Source organism: Cnephaeus nilssonii, assembly GCF_951640355.1.
Source record: "Cnephaeus nilssonii genome assembly, chromosome: 22".
NCBI lineage: Eukaryota > Metazoa > Chordata > Mammalia > Chiroptera > Vespertilionidae > Cnephaeus > Cnephaeus nilssonii.
In genome coordinates this window covers 24,229,194-24,253,173 of record NC_137093.1, presented here as the reverse complement: position 1 = coordinate 24,253,173, position 23,980 = coordinate 24,229,194, and positions in this window count along the sequence as shown.

Genomic DNA, 23,980 nt, shown 5'->3' with positions numbered 1-23,980 from the left:
GAGAGAGAGAGAGAGAGGCATTGATGTACTCATACAACTCAATAAAAGGAAGGAAGATAAGCAATCCAATTAAAAAATGGGCAGAGGACCTGAACTGACACTTCTCCAAAGAGGACACACAAATGGCCAGGAGACATATGAAAAAATGCTCAACACCACTTATCAGAGAGATGCGAATGAAAACATCACCTCAATGAATTCCTGAGTACAATTGTGCTCAGGAATTCTACAGGATTATGACATTTCAGTGCATTCTATTTCCCTAACACAGTTTAACATTCTAAACCCTTTTTTTTAATTGAGAGACAATTTCTCTATATTAAAGTGCACAAATATTATATGTCACAGCCATGTAACTACCACCTGCCTCATGATATGAAACATGTTCAGCCCTGACAGCTCCTACACTCCTCTTTCTGGTATTCTAAATACGTCTAACCTTTGGAAGACGTCCCTAAAACAGGAGTCAGTAAAGTACGGCCTGTGGGCCAAATCCGGCCCACTACTTGTTGTTGTTAATAAAGTTTTATTGGAACACGGCCAGACCCATTTGTTTACACCATGTCCATGCTGCTTTCCTGCTACAAGGGCAGGAGTTGAATAGATGTGACGAGGCTGTATGGTCCACACAGTCAAAAATATCTGGCTCTTTATGGGAAAAAAAAGCAGAATTTTCTCTGATGATGGAATCTTCTGGGCCTGCACTATCCACTCTGGTAGCCATGAGCCAAGTGTGGTCACGGAGCGCTTGAAAGGTGGCTTCTCTGTCTGAGAAACGGACCGTTAACATTGTACCTGATGCACGTGAATCTACATGGAAACTGCTTGGGGTGGCCTCAGTGCTCAGGGGTTCTAGCAGGGACCCCGGAGACCCCAACAGCACACATCTGGAGAGAGACCAGCGTGCTGAGAAGGGACACAGACGTGTCCCCAGGGTTGGGTCTCCCCAAGGTGGCCCCACGTTCTCAGGCCGGCAGCTCTGGGGTTAATGAGGCAGCAGCTGGGGACTGCTGGAATTTCCTTCAGAGTGTTGTTTGTATTGATAGATTTTTGGATGATGCTATAGCAGTTAAAAAAAGAGAGAGAGAGAGAGACAGACAGAGAGAGAGAGAGAGAGGAAAAAAAAAAAAAAAGGGAAAAAAAATCAATGCTCGGCTGATTGTACCAGGAAGGGCAGTCGATTGGTGAGAAAGCGTCAGCCGCGTATTGGGAAATAGATTTTTCTGCCCTCCAGACATTAGCTTGAAATTCTTTGAAATGAGGGACCACAATCTGTGTCAGAAATGAAAGATTAAGGAGGTTAATATGCTGGGCCTCCCCTCCTCCTTTTTAATTTCCACGTCCTGGGTGCCCTTGGCCTCCTAAGGCAGACGCACAGGTTCCTGCCACACTGCCTGTGTGCCCCGCCCCCCCTGCCCCCCAGTTCTCTGGGGGCTTGCGGAGGGGCAGGTGCCCCATCACCTGCTCCCGAGGCTGCATGCAGACTGGAGGGGAGGCTGGCAGATCTCTGTTTTGAAGGGGGTGGTGGTGGAGGGTACTCAGGGCCTCCGGATCTGGCAGCCTGCTCCCTGGAGGTGCTTTTCTGAGGGCTGGGGGCCCGGTCCTGGTCCCACTCCTGGCTCCTCACAGACCTTCGGGGTCCCTGGGCCGCGGGCCGCCTCCGTACTGACCGTGGGGAGGCCCTGTGCTGAGGACACTGCTTTTCCAAACCCCTCAATTTCTTGAGTTACCGATTTGCATGCATGATATGAAATTCACATGCGTGACAACCGAGCAATAAGCTCCTGCGTTAGGAAGAAGTGAGGATCTGATTCCCAGACAACTGAACTCTATTAGTAAATCCCTGGGTAGACTGTCTTCAGGCGAAGCGGCTGATAATCTTTCCCCAGAATTTTATCCGTGTCCGCGTAGCTCTTTCCTTTAACAGCTGAACCGACTTTCCAGCCAACAAGCTGCGGATGGAGGTGAGAGGTCGGCCGCGTCGGGCCTGCTCTGCGGGGTTTCCTTCTTGGTCTTGAAAATACCAGGTCTAGGGGACCTGCCCTGCTTGGCCTGGGGATCAGCACCTCTGCCTGCCTGTGCTTCCCTCCCTCTGCTAACACCAAGGCCAAGGCCACACACTCAAGTTTCCTTGAGGAGGGAATGTTAGTAACATCTGTCCTGAGGTTTGAAGCCTGGCTGTGCCAGGATCGGAAGGAAGGGCATCCCTGGCAGGAGGAACAGCATGAGCAAAGGCCGTGAGGCAGGCAAAGAAGGGAGGCCAGGGAGGCTGGAGGGACGTGGGGATTGGGAGGAGGTGGGTTGGAAGAGGGAGGTGACAGTCAGCATGGCAGAACCACGGGGAACATGGGAAAGAATCTGGATGCTTGCCAAGCGTAGGTTAAGTGCCTTAGGAGCCGGGTGTTTTGCTAAACACTGAAGCTAAAACGATGAGCAAAAATAGATGCTGCCCACGTCTCCCCGTGCTCAGATTCCAGGCGACCGCCCGCACATTGGACACGCGAATCCTCTCGGGTGTCTCTGCCAGCCTGCCTCTGCTTGTTTGCCTCCAGTGACAGGGGGCTCATCCCCTGACAAGGCAGCCCAGAGCATCTCTGCACGGTCCTGTTATTTTTTTATATTGTGTGTGGATCCTCACCCGAGGATGTTTTTCTATGGCTTTTCAGGGAGAGTGGAAGGGAGAGGGAGAGACGGAGAGAAATATCGATGTGAGAGAGGCACATGGATTGGTTGCCTCCTGCATGCACCCGGCCAACCAGGGCCGTGGAACCTGCAACCAAGGTAATGTGCCCTTGACCGGAATCGAACCCAGGTCCCTTCAGTGTGTGGGCAGATGCTCTACCCACTGAGCCAAACGGGCTCGGGCTTTGCACGGTTCTGATGGTTCAGAGGCCCTTCTCAGATGGCCTCCACGGCCAAGGTTGTGCGGATCCACTCCAGGCTCCGAAGTGCTCCTCCCGTGGCTGCGGAGAAAAGACGGGAGGCGGCGGGTGTGTGTCCGGCCCGTGCGCAGCCTCGGAAGCGAGCCGCCGCGCATCTGGACGGCGGAGCGCAGCAGATGGCCCATCTGACTCCAGCACGTCGTGTAACTTTATGGCGGCGGCGGCAGGTTCTCCTCCCTGCTGCGTTTATGGGGAAGTCTTCAGGATTTCCTTTTTGATATACGAGGGAGGCAGGCTCGTCGGCGGGGGCCCCTCCAGCAGAGGGTAATCTGTGCGTAAATTACGGCAAAGCAGCCGCGAGTGTTTGCGCGCGCCGCGCCCTGTGTGTGCTTTGGGATAAATCTTCGGCGTCACGTGCCTACGCGTGTGACCCTGGGGCCCAAAACAGCACGAAAAGGTCAAGTACGAGAGGCGGAAGGGAACTTGCCCTTCGCTCCCGCTCTGGACCAGGAGACAGAGCAGAAAGGAGACGGTAGGAGGGTGTATTGGTTTCCTAAGTACCACACATGGTGGGGGCGGGGGCGCGCTTAAAGCAGCGGAAATGCCTATTCTCTGGCAGCTCTGGAGGCCTCAAGTCCAAAATCGAGGTGTCCGCAGGGCTGTGCTCCCTCCGAAGAATCCTTCTTTGCTTCTTCCGGCCTCTGGTGGTTGCTGGCAATCCTTGGCGGTCCTTGGGCCAGGGATTGAGCCTGTGCCCTTGACCGGAATTGAACTCGGGGACCTTTCCGTCCACAGGCCGATGGTCTATCCACTGAGCCAAACTGGCCAGGGCCTCCTCTCTCTTATAAAGACACTGATCACCAAAGACGGGCCCCCTCTCTACCTGTGTGACCTCATCTTAACTTGGTTGCATCTGCCCTATTTCCAAGTAGTGTTGCGTTCCGAGGTTCGGGGGTGGACATGAACTTTGGGGGGACGCTCTTCAAGCCAGTGCGGAGGCAGACAGGGTGGTTCTTGCACGAGGGAGGGGCTGGTCGGGAGGTGGGAGGGGCTTCAGCATGTGCACACGGCCTCTTGGGGGCATTTGCTTAGGATAACAAACCTCCTAACAGCGTCTGTTCATCCTGAGAAATCGTTAGGCCCCTGTGGGCCTATGTAGGCGGAAGAACAGCATTCTCTATCACCCAGCAGCTTCCTTCCTGGGAACATCCCCGCTAGAAATGAGCCCTGCGGCCTTCGGAACGCATGCACTAGAATGTTCTCAGCAGGGTTATTCATCGTGGCTGAAACCTGGAAACGACCAAGTGCCTGTCTGGATGCATTGCAAAAAAGAGCCACGATTCTTGGTGGCCCGTCCCTTTAAGAGGCAGAATAGTCCTCCTCCCCTCGAATCTGGGCTGGCCTGGTGGTTTTCTGTGGCCAATAGGATGTGGCAGAAGCGATGCGTGCTGGTTCCAAACTCAGGCTCCAGGAGACCCTTGCCCGCTTCCCTCAGCTTCTGGGAAGTCTGTGGCCACCAGGTGAAAAGTCCAGGCTGGCCGGGCGGAGGAGGAGAGGTAGGTGGAGCAGAGATAAGCTTTCCTGGCTGATGTCATCCTAGACCAGGCAGCCCCAGCCACGGATGCAAGGACATGGTCGGGCCCAGCCCAGAAGAACCACCCAGCTAATCCCAATCCAAATCTATCTGCCGAAGTATGTGCTCAATGAATGGCTGCTGTTTCAAGGCACAAGGCCTTGGGGAGCTTTGTTACTCAGCAGTAGCTAACTGATACATCATCAAGAGCAAAATGGGTACCTGGTGGTAGAGTCGCACCATGGAATAACACACGGCAAGGAGAATGGATGAGCTACTGCCACATACAACAGGGATGAATCTGATAGCATACTGAGTGAAAGAGGCTCAACACAGCAGAGGGCATAGGTCAGTGGTCGGCAAACTGCGGCTCGCGAGCCTCGGTTTGCCGCTCTGTTGACTAATGAGTTTGCCGACCGCTGACCTAGACTCTCGATTCCAATAATTACAGGCTGTTGTTGTTCCTTGTGATTAAGCCCCTATCCCAGTGGTCAGCGAACTCATTAGTCAACAGAGCGGCAAACCGTGGCTCGCGAGCCGCATGTGGCTAGTGAGCCAGTTTGCCGACCACTGGCATAGGCTATGATTCCATGCATGCAAAAAGTACAGAAATAGGTGAACGTCGTCTATGGTGAGGTAAGTCAGGACAGCGGTTGCCTTAGTGACTAGGAATGGGCACGGGGGTACGTCGGGGGCTGGTTATCCTGGTGTGTGCACTTGGTGGACCTTCCCTGAGCTGTATACGGACGCTGTGTGCATGTTTGTGCCTGGAGGTTATGCCCCGGTAGGGATGAAAAACGCCGGGTCTTTCGTTCCTTCTCTCATTGCCGGAAAGCCAATGGGATGGCGTCTTATAGGAAGGACAGGTGTGCGTGGGAAAACCACACACTGTAGTCAAAACAGCCTTGAGAATGCCCGGGGACGCTGTCATCTCGCCGTGAACCCAGCGTGGCCAGTTTTAACTCCTGCGTTGGGACTGATCCCTGTTCTTCCGTCAGACTCCAGGCGAAGTAGACGCTGCGTTTAGGGGTCACCCATTGTGACTCCCACAGGGACTCAGAAACCTGTGGGACCGGAAAACCGGGCTTGGCTCAGGGCAGGGACCCTTCAAAGCCGGGGGTGTGGGGGGTCCCTCCATCCTGCAATCTCCCCTCTTACGGCATTTTTAACCAGTATCCCCATTTTTAACTGGTATGCGCATTAGTAGCTGTTAACCGGTTAAAAATGCGGATTTTGTAATCCAAGAAAACACGATTATTTCAAGAGAGACACCAGAAGTGCTTTATTCAAAGTTGCTAGCTACACATTTCCCCAGCCCTGGCTGGGGAGTGGGTGGTTCCAGCCACTGCAGGTGGACCAGGGGAGCCAGAGGCACAGAGAGCAGGAATGCGGGGGAGAGAGAATGAGGACAGACAGACAAAGGGCAAGAGAGGAAGGGGAGAAAGACCCCCACACAGCGAGACTTTTATCCACTCAACAAATATTTATCGAGCACTCACTTGGTGCCAGAGGCTGTGCTTGAGGGGGAGAGAGAGAGAGAGAGAGAGAGAGAGAGAGAGAGAGAGAGAGAGAGAGAGAGAGAGAGAGAGGAGAGAGAAATAAGAATAGACTGAGAATAGATGAGCAGACAGAAAAAGTAACAGAGCAAAATGGAGACATATTTCATTCATTCATCTTACAATATTTATTGAGCACCTACTTTATGTTAGAGGCAGATTCAGAGAGAGAGAGAGAGAGAGAGAGAGAGAGAGAGAGAGAGGAGAAAGAAGCCTGGTGGATTGAGTTTGCAGCTGGTCACATCAGAATAATACAGAAACACACACAGAGCCAGGTCTGATTGCAAAGCTCCGAGCTCCTTCCCCCTCCCATTCTACTCTCAGGACCTGACCTGGGGCGGGTGGGTAGCGCAGGGGTTCTGGGAGACCCTCACAAGTATCTGGGAGACCCTCAGAGAAACGCTAGACTCCGGGGCCCCTGCTGTGGAGTGGGGGGCTGGGGCCCGAGGGCTCTGCATCTGCACCCCTCCCTCCCAGGGCTCTCTCTGCGGGTCTGGGAGCCCAGGTGGTGGACACGTGTCCCCAGGGGGCCTCCCCCCTGGGGCTCCTGCTGCTGTCACAGCCACACACGTCCTTTTGCAAACACACACGGCCCGTGATTGATTCTCTGCCATGCTCCTCACAGCCCAGCGCGTCCGACTGAATGGCCGACGTGCCGCCCAAACACCCTGCTGGAACCACTTCTCTGCCCTCTGCCCCGGAAGTCGTTTGTTTGTTTTGAGACGCAGCCTTTCTATCCCGCTGAAAGGCCACTGGCCTCCCCCGGGCCGCCCATCCAAGCTGGAGCCCGGCTGGAGAGGGCCCTGGGGCTGGGGGTGCTGTGGGTGGTGGTGGTGGGGGCTTGATTCCAAGGCTGGGGCTGGCCGGGCGTGGTCACCCTGAATCCTAGATCAAGAGGGCCCTAGACGGATGGAGGTATTTGTCCTGTGTGAAGATACTTTCATCTGCCTTTAAACTGAGTGGCTCCTGGGCAGATTCTCCCCCTCCCCCTCCTCCCTCCCGTCCTTTAACCACTATTTACGAAGCACCTCCCATGAGCCGGGGCTGGTAGGTCCAGGGCCTGCGTCCCCCTGGCCTGTCTGTCTACAGGAATGAATCCATGGGCAACCTGTTGTCAAAACGCCAGGCGCCATGCACTTGAGCAGCTGGGCTTGCATCTGAGTCCCGCCTCCCTCTGTGCCTCAGCTTCCTCATCTACTAAATGGAGATGATAAAGCCAGCCGTGGAGGGTAGCTTCAAGGGGTGGGGGGGAGGTTTCCCCAAGATCCTGGAGGAGAGAGAAAGGCCTGGCACACAGTAGGTGCTCAGAACCTGTTCCTTTCGCCACACCTCCTAGCCCCGTCTCTCTGGGTCTCTGTCCCCTGGCCTCCAGCCCCGCCTGGCCATGAAGCTCCCTACTATGGAGAAGGGAGCCCTAGGCCACGCGTCCCGAACCCCTGGTCCTGATTCTCACTCTGCCGTGCCCTGCTGTGTGACCTGGGGCAAACATCTGCCCCTCTCTGGTCTGGTCACATCACCTCCAAGGCTCTTTCTCATGCCGTGTATCCAGGCTGTGAGTTTATGGGGACATTAGACTCAGTCTCCCCCTTCTGCATGCTTTCCGTCGTTCCCGGCACACAGTAGGTGTCCAGGAAGGAACGTGGAGATGCGACGAGTGGGCCATGAGCCATGTCCGGGCACCGAATAGTGTGGATCTTGCTGGAGGGCTCTGGGTGCCAGCACGTGGCTCCTTCTTCTGGGAGAGCGGGGCCACTGGTGAGGCAAAAGTGGGGATGGGGCGGGATTAGGGGGCCAGCTCTGGCTTCAGAGACACCCCACTTCATCTGCCACTTTACATTCTCCCCTCCTTTCTGGGTCTAGCTGGTCCAGGAAACGGGGCCCCACAAACTCACCTGCCACTCCATCCGTCCGTCCATCCATCCATCCATCCATCCATCCATCCATCCATCCATCCACTCACACACACACCCATCCCATCAGCACTGGCTGAGCCAGGCCAGGCCTGTGTCAGCTCTGGGGATGCCGAGGCGAATACATCAGCTGTGGTTTTGCCCTTGAATATCACTGAGTCTGGGCGGGGTGACAGCAGTTCAGTAGGTGCTGATAATTCAGGGTGTCGGGGGCTGTGATTCAGATACACAGGGCACATGGGAGCCCACAGGGGACCCCTAAATCAGCCCGGGGTGGTGGCTTTCAGGGCAGGCTGCCTGGAGGAGGGGGTGTTTGAGGAAACCTCTGCAGGAGCTAACCAGGGGAGGGGTTGAGGGAGGGATCGAGGGGTGGAAGCGTTCCGGGCAGAGGGAACAGCATGTGCAAAGCTCCGAGAGTGGCACGTGCAGCGCAGAAATGGCTGGAAAAGGGAAACCAGGAGCAGTAACACCCCTGACCGCCATAACCGCCTTCCCCGCGTGCATGATCTCACTGAGTCCGCCCAGACTCTCACCCCATTTTACAGACAAGGAAACAGAGGCCGGAGAGGCGGCGACTGGTCCAAGGCCCCTCGTGGGAAGGGACCCAGGTCCCAGCTGCGCAAGTCCCTTCCTCACGGTGTGTGTGTGTGTGTGTGTGTGGGGGGGGGGGGGGCAAACAGCCCCGCTCCAAAGGGGGCTGGGAGGCAGGGCGGACGGCTCCCTCCCAGAGCTACCTTGGGTTGGGCTGGAGGTCCCCGAGGCCCTGAGGGTGGGGGTGGGGCGTGGGAAGGCTGTAAACTGGTTTGGGGCGGTCGGGCTTTCCTGTCGCTGCCGGTGGCCCCTGCCTTTGTCCTCATGTGTCACTGAGGAATGCAGCTTCAGGCTGGATAAAGGCAGCTTTGTTTGGAGGCCTCAGGAGGGGGGAGGGGGAGGCTGAAGGGAGGGAGGTGCATGGCTAGGAAAGGGTTACTTTCCTTCCCCCCACCCCCTGGCTGGCCCCCGGTCTGCTCTCTGGGCAGGAAGCACCTATGCCCTGTGGACACCCACATCCTCTGCTGCGCCCTTAATGTACTTCCTGGCCTTGGCGAGCAGTTTCCCTTTTTCGGAGCCTCCGCTTCTACATCTGGAAAATGGGGGTCATTTGCCAGCCTCTCTGGATGGTTCTGAGGTTCCAGCCAAATAAGCCACACGCTCCACGGTGCCCGCAAAGGGTACCGACGAAGGAGGAAAAGGCAGCCCAGAGAGATGCAGGGTCTTGCCCAAGGTCATACAGCGTGACCTTGAAGGGGAATGAGGTCAGACACTCAGCAAGGGTGGTGGGCAGCGAGATGAGCCCCTCCTTGTCTCCGTCTGCGCGCGGCCGGGAGCCAGGTGGCCCGGTTTGCCGGGGTGAGGAAGGGTGACAGGAGTTACCGCATGGACCCACTTGGTCAGGGCAGCCTCCTGAGGGGGGGCACCGGGGTTGCCCTTGGTCACTGCTGCCCCCCCCCAGTGCTGGTACAAGGTGGGCAGGAAAGCCCAGTGGTTCAAGCCCAGGGGCTGTGTGACCTTCGGCGGTGCCAGCCCTCTCTCTGCCTCAGTTTCCCCCTCTGTGAAATGGGTCTAACAGAGCGCACACTGGACAGGGCTGTGGGGCACGTTCAAGGAGATCGCGCGCACCGTCAGCTCTGAACCCCGCAGCGGCTGGTAGGGTTAGTGAGACCATGAGGATCGGCCTGTTGGCTGCGCGGAGGATTTTCTCAAGGTCCCAGCGGAGGGTGAGCCGGGACCAGCCCAGGGCTCCTCCTGGCTCTTCCTGCGCAGGAAGGAAGGGTGTGCGCCCTGGAGGGGCCGCAGTCCTGGGGTGGGCCCACTGGATGGGGGAGAGGTAGGCAGCTCTGCCCTTTGGGAGGCGGCGTCCTGTGGGCTGGCGCTCAGGGACAGGGCCCCCCGCCTGCTCCCCAGGGTGACGGATGTGGACAGACAGATGGGGCAGGGCTGAGCATGCTTAGTCATAGCCCAGATATAACCTTGGCCCCAGGGGGCGGCTACCTCCGTCTTGTTCCCTTCCAGCAGCTTTAGCCAATCCCAGTAAGTCCGAGGCTGTCACTTTGCTCCGGGAGTGAGTGGGTCTGAGCTCACTCCTTTTGGATGTAAGAGAAGCCCAGAGAGGGGGAGTGATTTACCCAAAGCCACATAGCAGGCAAAGGCAAAATCACTCACTCACTCACTCACCGACTTGGCAATACTTTTGGAGTCCTGAGGGTGGTTAAGTCCTTCAGGAAACTCATTCCTGGAGGAAGCCCTGGCTTATGCAAAGGTATGGAGGAGAAGTCCTATGATGGTTAAGGGTGTGGCTGCTGGAGCTGGTCTGTGGGTCAAATCCTGGCTCCACCACTTGCTGTGTGACCTCAGGCAAGTGAGTGAACTGCTCTGGGCCTCCGTTTCCTCACCGATCGGTTGGAGATATTCATGGTGTTTATGTCACGGGATTGGTGCGAGGATGGCGACGAGTAATCCATACAAGGCGCTTAGCAGGAGGCCTGGAACACAGTAGGTGCTCAATAAACACGAGCAGTGAAGAGGGCGTGGGAAATGGAAGACAGGCGGAGCGTGGCAAGTGCCAGCGGGTGGTTGGTAGGGAATGTCCGGAGCCCAGCGTGGGAGGCTGTGGGCCAGGCCGGAAGTTTGGGGAACCACAGAAGGAATAGACGGCGTCATGTGGGTGGACTTGCCACTGTGAAGTGAGTGGGTGGGGGTAGGAGAGACTAGGGGCGAGAGGTCCAAGAGGGGGCAATCCAGGGGTGTAATCATGGGGACGGGGTCCGAGCAGAGGCAGTGGCAGGGAAGAGAGGGGTGGCATCACCCAGGATAACACCCTGCGTTCCGATGGAGGTGAGGGGGCCCACGGAAGGAAAGGGGAGACGGAACCCAGCAGCAGTCGTGACGAGCGGGAGCCACTCCCCCCGGGAGCCTCCGAGGTGCCCAGTGAGGCCTCGAGGGGTCATCCTGCCCAGGGCTGGCTACGTAATTTCGGGGGACCCAGTACAACATACAAATGCAGGGCGCCTTGCTCAAAAAAGCAGGAAATAGGTGCCAATAACCGTGCTAAAATATAAAGCTTTTTTCCTTTCTTCCACGTATCTCGTTGGCTCACACACACTCCCCACTGTCCTGTTGAACTTCTCTTACAAAACACAAGGTCAAAGGTCAAGTGAAGAATTCCAAGACGGCAACAGCCAAACGTTAAAGCGGGTGCGGGGCCCTTTGGAGTGCGGGGCCCGGTGCGACGGCAGAGATCACAGGTCCATCCGGCTGCCCTTGGCCATGCCCATTTCACAGATGACAAAACTGAGGCTCTGGGGAGGGAAACGCCAGGGACTATTTCCGATTTCAGAGTGCACTGTATGTCCCCCCCACCCGTGTCTGCTCATTCCAATTTGCACGTACCAAACGCCAAAGAAGGGTCTGAGGCAATTTAGGTAAAACACAGGAGCGTGTAACCTGGGCGCCAAGAGAGAGGCAAAGAGCCCCGAGGGGGGACCTGGCCTCGGAGCTGTGCGACCCTGGTCAGGCCACGCGAACTCTCTGTGCACGGTCTCTTGGCAGACGCAGGCTCAGAGGCCAGCACTCCTGCCTGCAGCCCCTGCCCCCCCGCCCCCAGGGCTTGCCCACGTCCATTCACATCCCCCTCGGTGTCTGAGGCTTGAAACCGTCATAAAAAATGAAACCGCAGCCCCCCAATGTGCTTGCCGGCTTCTCAGCCCTTATTTTTTTTGGCCGCTAAGGAGACTAATAAATGGTTTGCCACTTGACGTAATCATTAAGAGCTCCACTGAGCTGTGGGCAGCGTTTCCTCCCCTCCGTGGCCGGCCCGGGGCGCCCAGCCACCGAGGGTGGCAGTGATGGATGGTGTCATCACGGGGCTTGCCCAGTGGGGAGTGCGGGCGGCGGCGGGCACGGCTCCCTCTCCTGCGGGCTCCTGGGCTATTCATTATGGGAAGGGGGAGTTGAAAGATGGGGGTGGCGGCGTGGGCAGGAACCATCCCCGGGGACGGTGGGCCGGGGTGGATCGGAGGACTCGCGTTTTAGGGGCGAAGAGTCAATGGACCAATGGCCAGGGAACAGATGAAAGGGAAAAAGAGCGACCTCTGGATTAGGTCATCCGGAAGGACACAGGAAAACGCGTTTTTAAAGTTACAAGGTCGGTAAACATTTTTAAAATTTTCATTAAAAAAAAAATAGGTGATCATTTGAATGCAAAAAAACGTTCTCAAACCTCTGGCCCTTCCTGTATTTACTTTCTGTACGAGGTGGCTTTGCAGAGGTTTCCCATCCAGCGAGAGCGTCTATTTCCCGCCCTTGAACCAGGGCTCAGCTTTGTGACTGGTTCGGGCCGACGGGACGTGGCAGATGTGATGTGATTCAGTGCCAGTTCCAAGCGGAGGCCTCGAGTGGCATTGCGGCTTCGACATGCTCTCTCAGAACCCTGCTGCCACCAGGGGCGCCGGCTCGGGCTGGCCTGCTGGAGGATGAGAGACCGCGTGGAGCGGAGCCAAGCCCCGGGCGGAGGAGAACGCACCATCCAGATGGAAAAGCCAGCGCTCGGGCCGTGCACAAGCCTGGAGGGGCCCAGGAGAACCCAGGTCTCCTGCCTGACCTGGAGACCCGCGAGCAATAACAAATGCTCACCGTCGGAAGCCGTCGCGTGTTTGGGGCAGCGTGTCACGCAGCCATAGCTAACGGATAGGCATCCTCGTCGCCGGTGTTGGTGGTGGTGTGGGGAAATAGGCTTTCTCACAGACAGCCGGCAGGAGGGCAGTTGGTTAAACGTTTGCATAACCCTGGTGCAGGCACTGTGGAGAACAGTATGGAGTTTCCTCAAAAAACTGAAAATGGAACTCCCATTTGACCCAGTGGATCCCACTTCTAGGAATATATCCCAAGAAACCAGAAACACGAATCAGAAAGGATATATGCACCCCTATGTTCGTAGCAGCACAATTCACCGCAGCTAAGATTTGGAAACAGCCTAAGTGCCCATCAGCAGATGAGTGGATTAAAAAAAAAACTGTGGTACATCTACACAATGGAGTACTACGCTGCGGTAAAAAAGAAGGAGTTCTTACCATTTGCAACAACATGGATGGAGGTGGAGAGCATTATGCTAAGTGACATAAGCCAGGCAGAGAAAGATAAATACCACATGATCTCACTCATTTGTGGAGTATAATGAACAACATAAACTGATGAACAAAAATAGATCCAGAGACAGAGAAACATCAATCAGAACGTCAAACCTCAGGGAAGGTAGGGGACAGTGGGGGTAAGGGGGAGAGATCAATCAAAGGACTTATATGCATGCATATAAGCCTAATCAATGGACACAGACAACCAGGGGGGTGGGGGCATGAATGGGAGGTGGGGGGTAATGGGGGAATAAGGACACATATGTAATACCTTAATCAATAAAGAAATTAAAAAAAAAAGTTTGCATAACCTACTGAAGTAACTAAAAGACGGAATGGCTTACAAAGCAAGGCGATAGGATACTTTGGTGGGCCTCAGTTTGCCTGGCTGGAAAATGGGGGTAACAGTGCCCATCTCATGGTTCAAATGAGTGGGTCAAATGCTTAACAAATGTCCCCAACGTGTTGTTTTCCTTTTTCTAGAAGCTCATCCCGGGGGGGTGAAGCCACTCAGGGAAGCTCATGGATGGTCTCCGTTGGGGGATTCATTCCTTTTTCCGAAATGTTGAATTTATTTGTAATTCCTTTAAAACTCCTGGAGCATGTGTTTCCTGTGGACAAAGATATATATCCACAAGGATGCCCATCCCAGCATTGCTGAGCGCGAACAACTGGAAACAGGAAGCTCAGCACGGCAGAAGCCACTGCTACGTGTGTTGCTGTTTATTGTCACTAATTGTGCCTAATATTGCTCGAATACATTAAGAGAAGGCCGAAAGCTAAAAGGCAGCTCAGCCATGAAAATCGGGTTTTGGAAGAGCATTGACGGACATTAAAATACTTAGGCTGTTAAATTAAGGGGGGAAAAAATCACATTACAAAATAAAATTGTGTGACCCCAATTCTTGTAAAAAAATGTATCCCCCTCGGCCCCCTCAATCTTTGCAGAGGAAAATGTCTGGACGGCTCTAACCCACAACGTTGTCTGGGTTTGTCCCTGGTGGCCGCGCCTGATGTTTCTCTTCTGTCTTCTTCAGAACGTTCTTCATGTTTCTTTTGAGTTGCTTCTATGCCAGGTACCTCCTTAAATGCATCCCTCTGGGGTCACGTTCTCACCATGAACCTTAGAGGTGGGTGCAAGAACTGAGCCCATTTCTCAGAGGGCAACATCGAGGTCAAGAGGAACTCAAGGAACGTGAGTTAAGTCAGAGAATGAGTGGACGAGTGAATGAATGAACGAACGAACGAATGAAACCGGAAACCTACGGCCAAGGTGAGGGGCTCTGGAGGCCCCGAATGAGAAGCAGTCACTTGCAGGTGGTGGTGTCTCCCCCACGAGTCTGCTCCACTCTCTGAAATCCCCCCCAATTTCTGTTTCCTTCTTCCTTTGCTTGGAAACAGACCAGGACCCTCCTGCCTCTTTCGCTCAAAGCTCCTCGCCGCCCGGAGGAGCCCTGAGAAATGATCGCGCTCTACATTCTCGGTGGTTAATTTTTAGAGTGTTTTTAAAAATAACCTTTTCACTCCGATGAACAAAGAACTATTCATTGTGGAAAAGTTGAAAAAATGATAAAAGTATGAAGCCACAGGACTCCCCTCCCCCACCCCATAGCTCCACCCCCCAGAATACATCGGGGCTGACAAGCGGGTGGATTCCCTCCCAGGCTTAGTGCCTCCTGCGTTTCTCTTCATCGTACGGGATGGACAACACGCAACCTCCTAGTTTTACATCGTGTCAACAAGAGGCCACGAGGACACAACACGGCAGAGGGCTATTCCCAGGTGTGGGAACCTCGGATCCACTTGTCCCTGGGGTCTGAGGACCCCGCAGTTTTGTAGGGAAGGGTGGCCAAGGAGGGATGGGGCCTGTGGGGTCCCAGACCCCCACTCTGAGCCCAAACAGCTCTTGTCTAGCTCCTTAATATATATATATATATATATATATATATATATATATATATATATATATATATATTTTGGGGGGGGAAGGGGGAGAGAAAGACACAGTTTTGATCAAAAAGAAGAATCTTTTGTTTCACCACCATCTAGAGAGGAAGTGAGATTTGTGCCCAAGCAAATCCGAGGCAGACCCGGGGCGGGACCCAGACCTCCTGCCTTGTGCGTTTATGGGAAGAACATTAGTGGGCGCCATCTGTATGCCAGGAAGCCTGCGATTGGACTGCTGGGAGAGGTGGCTGGAGCAGAGGTGGGGAGGAGCAGAACAGCAGGGAGGGATGGTCTCTGGGAGGTGACCCCTGGGCTGGGGCGGTGAGAAGGTCCGAGGGTCCAGCAAGAGCAGAAGCCTGCAGACCAGCTTGGAGTCAGCAGGGCAGGGGCGGGAGGAGACGGGTCAGAGCTGGCTCCTGGTGAGAGGTGAGCGGCGGTTTTCAGCAGGGGAGGGATGTGACCGGATTCACATTCTCAAAGGTCATTAACTGCCGTCACGCTGTGGCTGGAGGTCTGCCCAGGCCCTGCAGGTCCAGCCTCCCGGTCATGGCTCTGAAGGGATCCGCCCCCCCGCCCCCAACACCCTCTGGCACCCCTCCTGGTGGAGCGCCCAGGGAGCGGGTCCATCAGGCCAACCGCACCCCACCCTGCACCTGTGGGGGTTCGGCATCGCTTGCCCCCACCGCAGGGAGCCGGGAACAGCAAATCCCTTCCCTGGCCTGGCCTGAGTCCTGCCTGTCCTACCAGGCCCTGGTGTCACCCCTTGTTCTGGGGCATCAGCCAGAGCCGGGCTGCCTGCACTCCGCTTTGCCCAGCCTCCCAGCGCCCCTCTGACCTCACTGATGTGTCAGGATGGGGCCTGATGACCATAACTCACTGGGCTCTCAGGCTGGGACGGAGCCTGAACCGTGTGCCTCCCCTCAGCCCGACCAGCTCACACTTGCCTCCACGTGCTTGGAGTCTACAGTCACTCAGGGTCACACCGTCCATCGGGGGTGCATCTGGCCTGCAGGACAGGTCTCGGCAGACCCCATGGGCCCCATCCCGGGCTCTGCTTCTCGGCCCCTGGGTGGAGGCCTGCCATGGGTCAGAGGAAGGGAGATGGGGAAGGCGGTTTCTCCAGTGGGAACAGCTCATGCAAAGTCCTAGATGCGACAGTGTGTACCTACACCGAGTGGCCAGATTATTATGATCTCTGAACGCATAATAATCTGGCCCAGGCGTCCTCAAACTACGGCCCGCGGGCCACATGCGGGTGTTTTTGCCGTTTTGTTTTTTTACTTCAAAATAAGATATGTGCAGTGTGCATAGGAATTTGTTCATAGTTTTTTTTTTTAAACTAGAGTCCGGCCCTCCAACGGTCTGAGGGACAGTGAACTGGCCCCTGTTTAAAAAGTTTGAGGACCCCTGATCTGGCCACTCAGTATATATATACTGAATTCGTGCATGGGTGGGGTCCGGCCAGCCTGGCCAGGGGGAGGGGACATGGGCGGTTGGCCGGCCTGCCTGCTGGTCAAACTCCTGGTGGAGGGGACAATTTGCATATTAGCCTTTTATTATATAGGATGTACACTGAGTGGCCAGGTGATTACGCGTTCAGAGATCCTAATAATCTGGCCACTCAGTGTATGTGGGAGTTTCCTTGGGAACGTCTTTATTGAGATATAATTCACATACGATGCAATCTATTTGAAGTATACAAGTCAATGCTTTGTATTATAGCCAAGAATCCTGTAACCATCACCACAATGAATTTTAGAACAGTTTCATCACCTCCAAAAGAAACCCTGCACCCTTAACCCTCATATGCACCCTCTCCCGCCCCCCCCCCCCCCCCCAATTCCTTCATCCTCTCAGCTTCTGGCAACCACTAATTACTTTCTGTCTCTATAGAATTGCCTATTCTGGATATTTCACGTAAATGAAACCATACACTATGTAATCTTTTGTGACTGGCTTGCTTCTTTCACTCAGCATGGTTTCAAGGTTCATCCAAGTTACAGTGTGTGTTAGGACATCATCCTTTTTGGTGGCTGCATACTATTCCACTGTATGAATCCACCTCGTTTTCTTTGTCATTCATTAGCTGATGGACATCTGGGTCATTTCTACCTTTTGGCTATTAGGAATAATGTTGCTATACATATTCATGTACATTATTGTATGTCCATGTGTTTTGATTTCATGTGGGTATATTCCTAGGGGAGAAATTGCTGGGTCAGATGGCAACTCTAGGTTTACGTTTTGAGCAACTGCCAGATGGCTATGAAATATGTGTGTGTGTCTTTTAAAAAAATAATGAATGTGTGTGCATGGACACTTGAATTTGCACATGCCTGTTAGGAACGTAAACGCATTTGTATATGCGGCTGCGTGTTAAACTGCCCTCCTAAATCAAAGCGATGGTGGTCGTTTTTGCCCTACTCATAGAGCGAGGTGGGTCAGGAGGTCCTGGCAGGGGGACCAGTGTGGGCAAAAGCTGGGTGGCAGGAGTGAGTTCTCTCTATGGAAAGTACTGGAAAGTGGCTGGGTTCATAGCAGACCCCCACCTGTGAGCTCACGTCTTCCTTCCACCCTCCCAGCCTGGGCCACCCAACCCACAGCATCTCATGCAAATCGTATGCAAATCGACCCCCCCTCCCATCAGCCCTGCGGCACCCAGAGGAGTGGGAAATATTCTCGGTTGGGTCCTTCCCTTCATTAATTTCCGAGCCGTAGTACATTACTCATGGATAATTAAGAGTGAGCTATTAATACAACATTTAATATTCAAGTGCAGTGAAGAGGAGAGACGGTAAGTCACAGAATCCCATTCGACAAGACGTTGCAGTTTAGCAATGAGGTATTTTTTTTTTTCTTCCGCCTTCCAGATGCTCAGGGCCGCTTGCGTGGAAACGTGGGCCCGAGAACTTCATTTATCGATAGAATACGAAGAAGGACCTTAAATCACCGGGGGAATCCATGGGAAGGGTCCGGTGGAGACAGCCGGGCAATAATTACACCCAGAATTGCAACGGTCTCCACGGGGCATGGCCCAGGCATCCCACGGGGGGCTGGCAGGGGGATTGATGGCCAGGAGGGAGGTTGGGCCAAGATGGAGACAAAGGACTGAATGTGCTGACGTGACTGCGCGTGTCCACACCTGGGACGGGGGAGGGTGGAGTATGGAACCGGTGGATTCTGACCCCCCCACGGCCCTCCCCCGCTCCCACGCCGTGTTCCTTCCTGGCCAGAGGCTCAGGCAGTCTGGACTGGCCCAACGCCCTCCCCAGGTGACCTTGAAAATAAGGTCCGTCCTGTGTTGCAGCCTCACTGATCTCCCAGGATTTGACACAGAAAAGGAGCCCCCCTAAAACAGGGTGACAAGTGAGATGACTCTGAGCACCTCGAGGCCTCAGTCTCCAACGCCATGGAATGGGGCTGTGGGGGGGGGGCAATCTCTAAGACCCAGTTTTGACCATCCTCTGCCTGGAGGGGGCGCTGAGTGTGGTATGTGGGAGTGAGACGTACATGCCTGCAGCCGTCAGTCATGGAGGCCAGGTGGCACGTGTGGGTGGCAGACCTGGGTCCCTTCTCCTGGGCCTGCTGCTCCCTCGCTGGGAGTGAAGTGCTGTCGATCTCACTGGGGTTCCACCTGCTGGGAGGAGGTGGCTTTGGCTGTGGGCTGACGGAGTGGCCCAGGGAGTGGGGGTTCGGGTGGCCCGTGGAGGAGGGTGGGCCTGCGGGCAGGGATGTGGAGATGGAAGGAACGCCACTCTTTGCCAGGTGTGAGCTGGGCACTTCCACTCACACCCAACCTTCCTCCACTTTCTGGGCGACGTCGAGGAGGCTCAGAGACGTGGAAGAACCTGCCCAGAGCCGCCCCAGCAGAGCCCGGTCGGGGGGGGGGGGGGGGGGGGACGCTGAGATCTCCGTCTCCAAGGCCTGTGCTGCTACATGCATGCGCTCGCCTGGGATCCAGGGGACTGCTTGGTGGGTGGCTGGGGAGGTGGTGCGAATAAGCTGGGGCCCGGAGTCAGACTAATTAAGGTTAAACGAGGTCATAAGGGTGGGGCCCTGGTCCCAGAGGATTGGCGTCCTTATGAGAAGAGACACCAGAGAGCGCCTTTCTCTCTCCCGGAGACACAGAAGAAAGGCCCCCGTGAGGACACCGTGGGAAGGCGGCCACCGCATGCCGGGAAGGAGGCCTCCCAACAAACCGAACCAGCTGGAGGCTGGCTCTTCGACTTCCACATCCAGAACGGTGAGAAAATCAGTGCCCGCCGTTCAGGCCAGGCAGGCAGCCTGCGCTACTTTGTCACGGCAGCCGCGCTGACTAGTCCACCTCGCGTTCCTCTCCCCCTTCCTTCTTGTCGTATTCCTTTCTTCCTTCCACCCACCCCTCCTTCCATCTCATCCTCCACCCGTCCATCCTCCATCTCTCCATTCCTCCTTTACTCCTTCCTTCTTCCCTTTCTCCTTTCTAACCTCCCTCCCGCCCTCCCTCCCTCCCTTCTTCTTTTCCTCCATTTTCCCCGTCCATTCACCCACTCGTCCTTCTGCCCCCACCTTCCTTGTCTCCACCCCTCACCCAGGCCACCCTGACCTGCTGAGGAGAGTTTTTGCTGCTGTGACACCCCCACCCCGCACCCCGGCAGGCATTGCCTGGAGCACATCACACACAGCCTGTTCCCGGGACTCAGCCCGGGGCTAGGAGGGGAACCTCTTATACTTCCCACCTGTGCTCTCCTCTCGTCTCTCTTACTGAGTTGTCCCACAGGGGTATCTTGTTAAGTCAACTTAACTTACCCTCCAAATGTGATTAAATTAAAAAAAAAAAAATCCAACCAGCCGTGAGTTGGCACCGTGAGGTACCAAATAGGAGATGAATTTTTATTTACACAAATAGGGCTGATTAAGCCCCAGCAGCTGCCCAGGTGTCTCAGGCGGCAGGGGCCAGAGCACGCAGGGCCGCCGTCCCTTCCCGCGGGGCGGCTGGCCTGCAGGAGCCCGGCACCTGGGGCCGGCGGACAATTCCCAGCAGCCTCTCCCACCTGCTCCACCTCGGCCCTTCCCAAGGCCTGCTCCATGCAAATCACCCAGGAGCCTCATTTGCATACACACCAGCTCATTTCCATATCCCCCAGCTCCACAGGGCTGGCTGACAGCAGCCCCTTTTGTCTTCAGGGGCCATCCAGGGAGTTGCTCCTTCATCGGATTCGGGGGCGGAGGCTGGGGGGGGGGGGTGGGGGGGTGGTGAAGAAAGCGAGGAAAAAGAAAAGGGAAGGGAGAAAACCCCTCAAGACAAAGAGACAGGCACCATCTGGGCAACAGGAAGAAAATGCCACTGTCTGGAGTTTGGACCCTGGGGGGGGGGGGGGGGGGGGGGGGAGGCAGGCGAGGAGGGCCAGGCCCGGGGGCTGGCTGCCGCGGGTCTGAGACTTGCCAGACTTGGCTCCCGTCCCGGCCTCGTCACGTACTTGGCTCTGGCATCCCTGGGCAGGTGACCGGGAGGCTGGTGCCTCTGTTTCCCCATTTGGGAGACGGGGCCCTCCCACCCGGGTGTGTGCTTGTCGCCTGGCAGGTGGCAGCCCCAAGCTTCCGCTCCCGCGTCTGTTGCTGCTGCTGCTGCTGCTGGTGCTGCAGACCCTGGGCAGGGAGCGGGCGGTGGGGTCCCCGCAGACAGCGCTGCCGGCACCCCCCCTTCTGTGGGGCTGGGGGGTCCGGCTCCCCCTGCCCCGCCGTCTCTCTGCGCCTCAGTTTCACCCAGTTGGTGGGACCCCCAGGGGCTGGTTCCCTTGGGTCCTCCCCTCCTGGGATTGTTCAGAGAAAAGCAGCAGAACCCGTTGTGTGTGGTGATGACCGTACGATGGTGGTGATGATGATGATGATGGTGATGATGATGATGGGAATAGTAACCGCATGGTGTGTAAGTGGAAATCCAGTCCTGGCCAGACCCTGTACCTGGATTTTCTGACGTCACCCTCAGGGCCACCCCTGGGCCCGGGTTCGCTGCCATCTTCACTGTACAGCTGAGGGCACGGAGGCCCGCACTGAGCCTCGGCCTGCCTGGCCTGCAGGCTTCAGAGAGCCAGTGCCCTCACCTCCCAGGGGGTTGGACCCACCCTCTACCCTCCACCGCCCCCACCAGAGGATGAGCCACATCCGAGCCCGAGGAGCAGACAGCAGACGCTCCTGTGGTTCACGTGTGGGAGTGGGTGCTGGGGCCAGGCCCTGCCCTATCTCAGTGGGTTGGGCCTGGGGTTTGGTAGGCAAGAAATTGGGGTTCCTTGGAATGGGGGGAAGGGCACAAATGTCGGATCCTGTGCTTGGGCCCTGACCTTGTGACCACCCATCCCTGCCTCCACCTCTGCAACTGTCTACCCCCACGTCTCATCAAGCCCCAGCTGTGTGACTCCAAGCAGCCGCTCAATCTCTCTGAGCCTCAGCTGCCTCGTCTGTAAAATGGGGATGATAATGGTGCTTACTTAGCCTTGCGGTGAGAATTGAATGAGTAACGCGCGTGCAGCTGTGGAGAATGGTGTCTCGAGCTTGCTTTGAACGTTTCGTATCAGTGTGCACTAACTTAATACCTTAATTTGTGTCAAGGGCTTGTAGGGAAATATAACTTGCTCCTTCTGCAGGAAGTACTAGTATTTGCTTCAAGGGCTGCTAAAGAGGGTCTCTCTCTCTCTCTCTCTCTCTTTCCCCTTCCCTCTCCCTTACCCTCTCCATCCCCTTTCTCCTATGATCCTGAAATCAGGAACACTGTCTCCCAAGGCGGGAACCAGAGCATGGCTCACATGACCAGGGCGGGTGGACAAGACCCTTTGGGGGGCTGGTAACTCTCCTGCTATCTGCAAGGCTGCCTTCGGGAGCCTCTCTCTGGGCCCCCTTGGAACCCCCCCCCCCCCCCCGCCACCCCGCTGTACTCAGAGGGCCTGGGGAGGTGTCCTGAAGCTCTCCGTTTGGCCCCCGTCCTCCCCACCAGTGTCTTCACCCTGTCCCCAGGTTCCCGTTGCACGTTTAAATTTAGCAACGTGCAAAGCCTTGTGTAACCCTGGCTGGTTTATCTTTTCAATCCTGGCTCCCGTGTGGGACCGAGGGATCGCTCAGAGCCTTTTGGAAGGGATAGGACTGACGTGATCAGGAGTTTGGCCAGAGACCCCCCCCCCCCCCGAGTCCCCCCTCGGGCTCCCCATGAACACATCCCGCTTCTTCCTCATTCCTCTTTTCCCCAGAGCATCCAGGCCACCTGAGCCCTTGCCTCTCCGTTGGTCAGAGGGAGCCGGTCAGGACAGGGGCGCGTTGCAGGGGTCGGAAGATGCGGGTTTGAGACCTGGCTGACTTCCGAGTCTCCGTGCCACCGGTTCGAGACCCTTCGGCTCTGTGGGCCTCCATTTCCCCACCCACCCAGTAGGGTGTCACCTCCTCTCCTGGCTGTCCTTGAAGGGTGGCGTGAAGATGACACGGATGGGAGGCATCTGTGATCCCTGATGAACCATGTCTTCTCTTGAGTTTCCCAGAAGCCCTAGTGCTAGCCATCTTTGTTGATTCATCATCGGTCGTTGGGGGAGGGGAGGATAGGGTGGCGACAGGGGTCCCCGAGGGGTACATAGGAGGCGCCATGCAAGTGGTGGTCCAGCGGATGGCACCTTCCAGGGGTGACCATTTCTGGAAGGTGGCCCGACCAAGGTCACTCAGTGGCCAGGACCAGCTGGTCACTGTTTTCTCCGCTGTGAGCGGCATGGTCCCCGGGAGTGACACGGGCCGGCCGCCCTGTGCAAGCCCCGTGTGCGCCTGCCCGGGTGGAGGAAGGCCGAGGCCGAGGGATTAGCACCCAGGGGCACAGGGCCACCTGAGGAGGCCGCCTGCTCCCTGGGAGCCAGCTGGTCTCCGGGGGGAGGAGGCCGGAGAACATGACACCCCGGGACACTTGGTCCTGTCACTCCCGGGGGATTTGGTGAGCTTCTGGGGAACCTGGTTGGGTACATGCTGTGCCGGGTGGCTGGGGGGTGGGGGAGCTGGGACATTCTTTGTGAGTCCAGCACCGTGCCAGGCACATAGTCGCTACTCCATACGTGTTTTTATAAGAATTAAATAAATAGAAGAATTCTTGACCTCCCCATCTGAAACTTCACCCCGTCTGTCTCTAGTATATATGTGTCCCTACCATGTCCCCAAATGCAAAAACCTGGGGGCCCCCCTTGCCTCCTCTCTCGGCTCGCTCTCCACACCCCACCTGCCTCCAAGACAGTTCTACCCCCAAGTGTATGGAAACCCACCTCCTGCCCCTCTCCCCTCCCCTCCCTCTCTCCCCTGCTCCCTCTCTTGCTCCCATCACCCTCTCCTCCACCAGGAGCAGCGAGATCCCGCCAGTGTGAGCGGCCCTGTCCGTCCTCTGTTCAAAGCTCGGGCTTTGAAAACCAAACGCAGACCTCGCCTGCGATGCCCTCCCTCTCCTCGCTCACACGGCCTCCTCCCCCTGCTCTTCTGTCTGCGCCTTACACGTACCGAGGGTGACACGGTTCCCTCCTTGGGCCGTCGCTTAGGCGGTTCCCTCATCTTGATGCTCTCAGGCCCGGTTGCTTCTTGTCTGGCCGGGGTCCCCCGGGTTTGAAGCCGAGTCCTTCCTAATGCCCGGAGGGTTCCTCCGTGTAGTCATTATCTCGCTGTGAAGTTACAGGGACACGTCTGAGAGCGGATTGGGGTGAAGAAGGTGGAGGATGGCTGAAAGGATTTGGAAGGAGGAGAGAGGCGCCCTTTACTGGAATGGGCTGTTTGCTATGTAGTCATTCATTAAACTACCCTCTCTCTCTCTATCCGCCCGTCCGGTCCGTCCGGTCCGTCCGTCCGTCCGTCCGTCCATCCATCCACCCGTCCACCCATCCATCCACCTGTCCATCCATCCATCCATCCATCCATCCATCCATCCATCCATCTGTCCGTCCATCCATCCACCCGT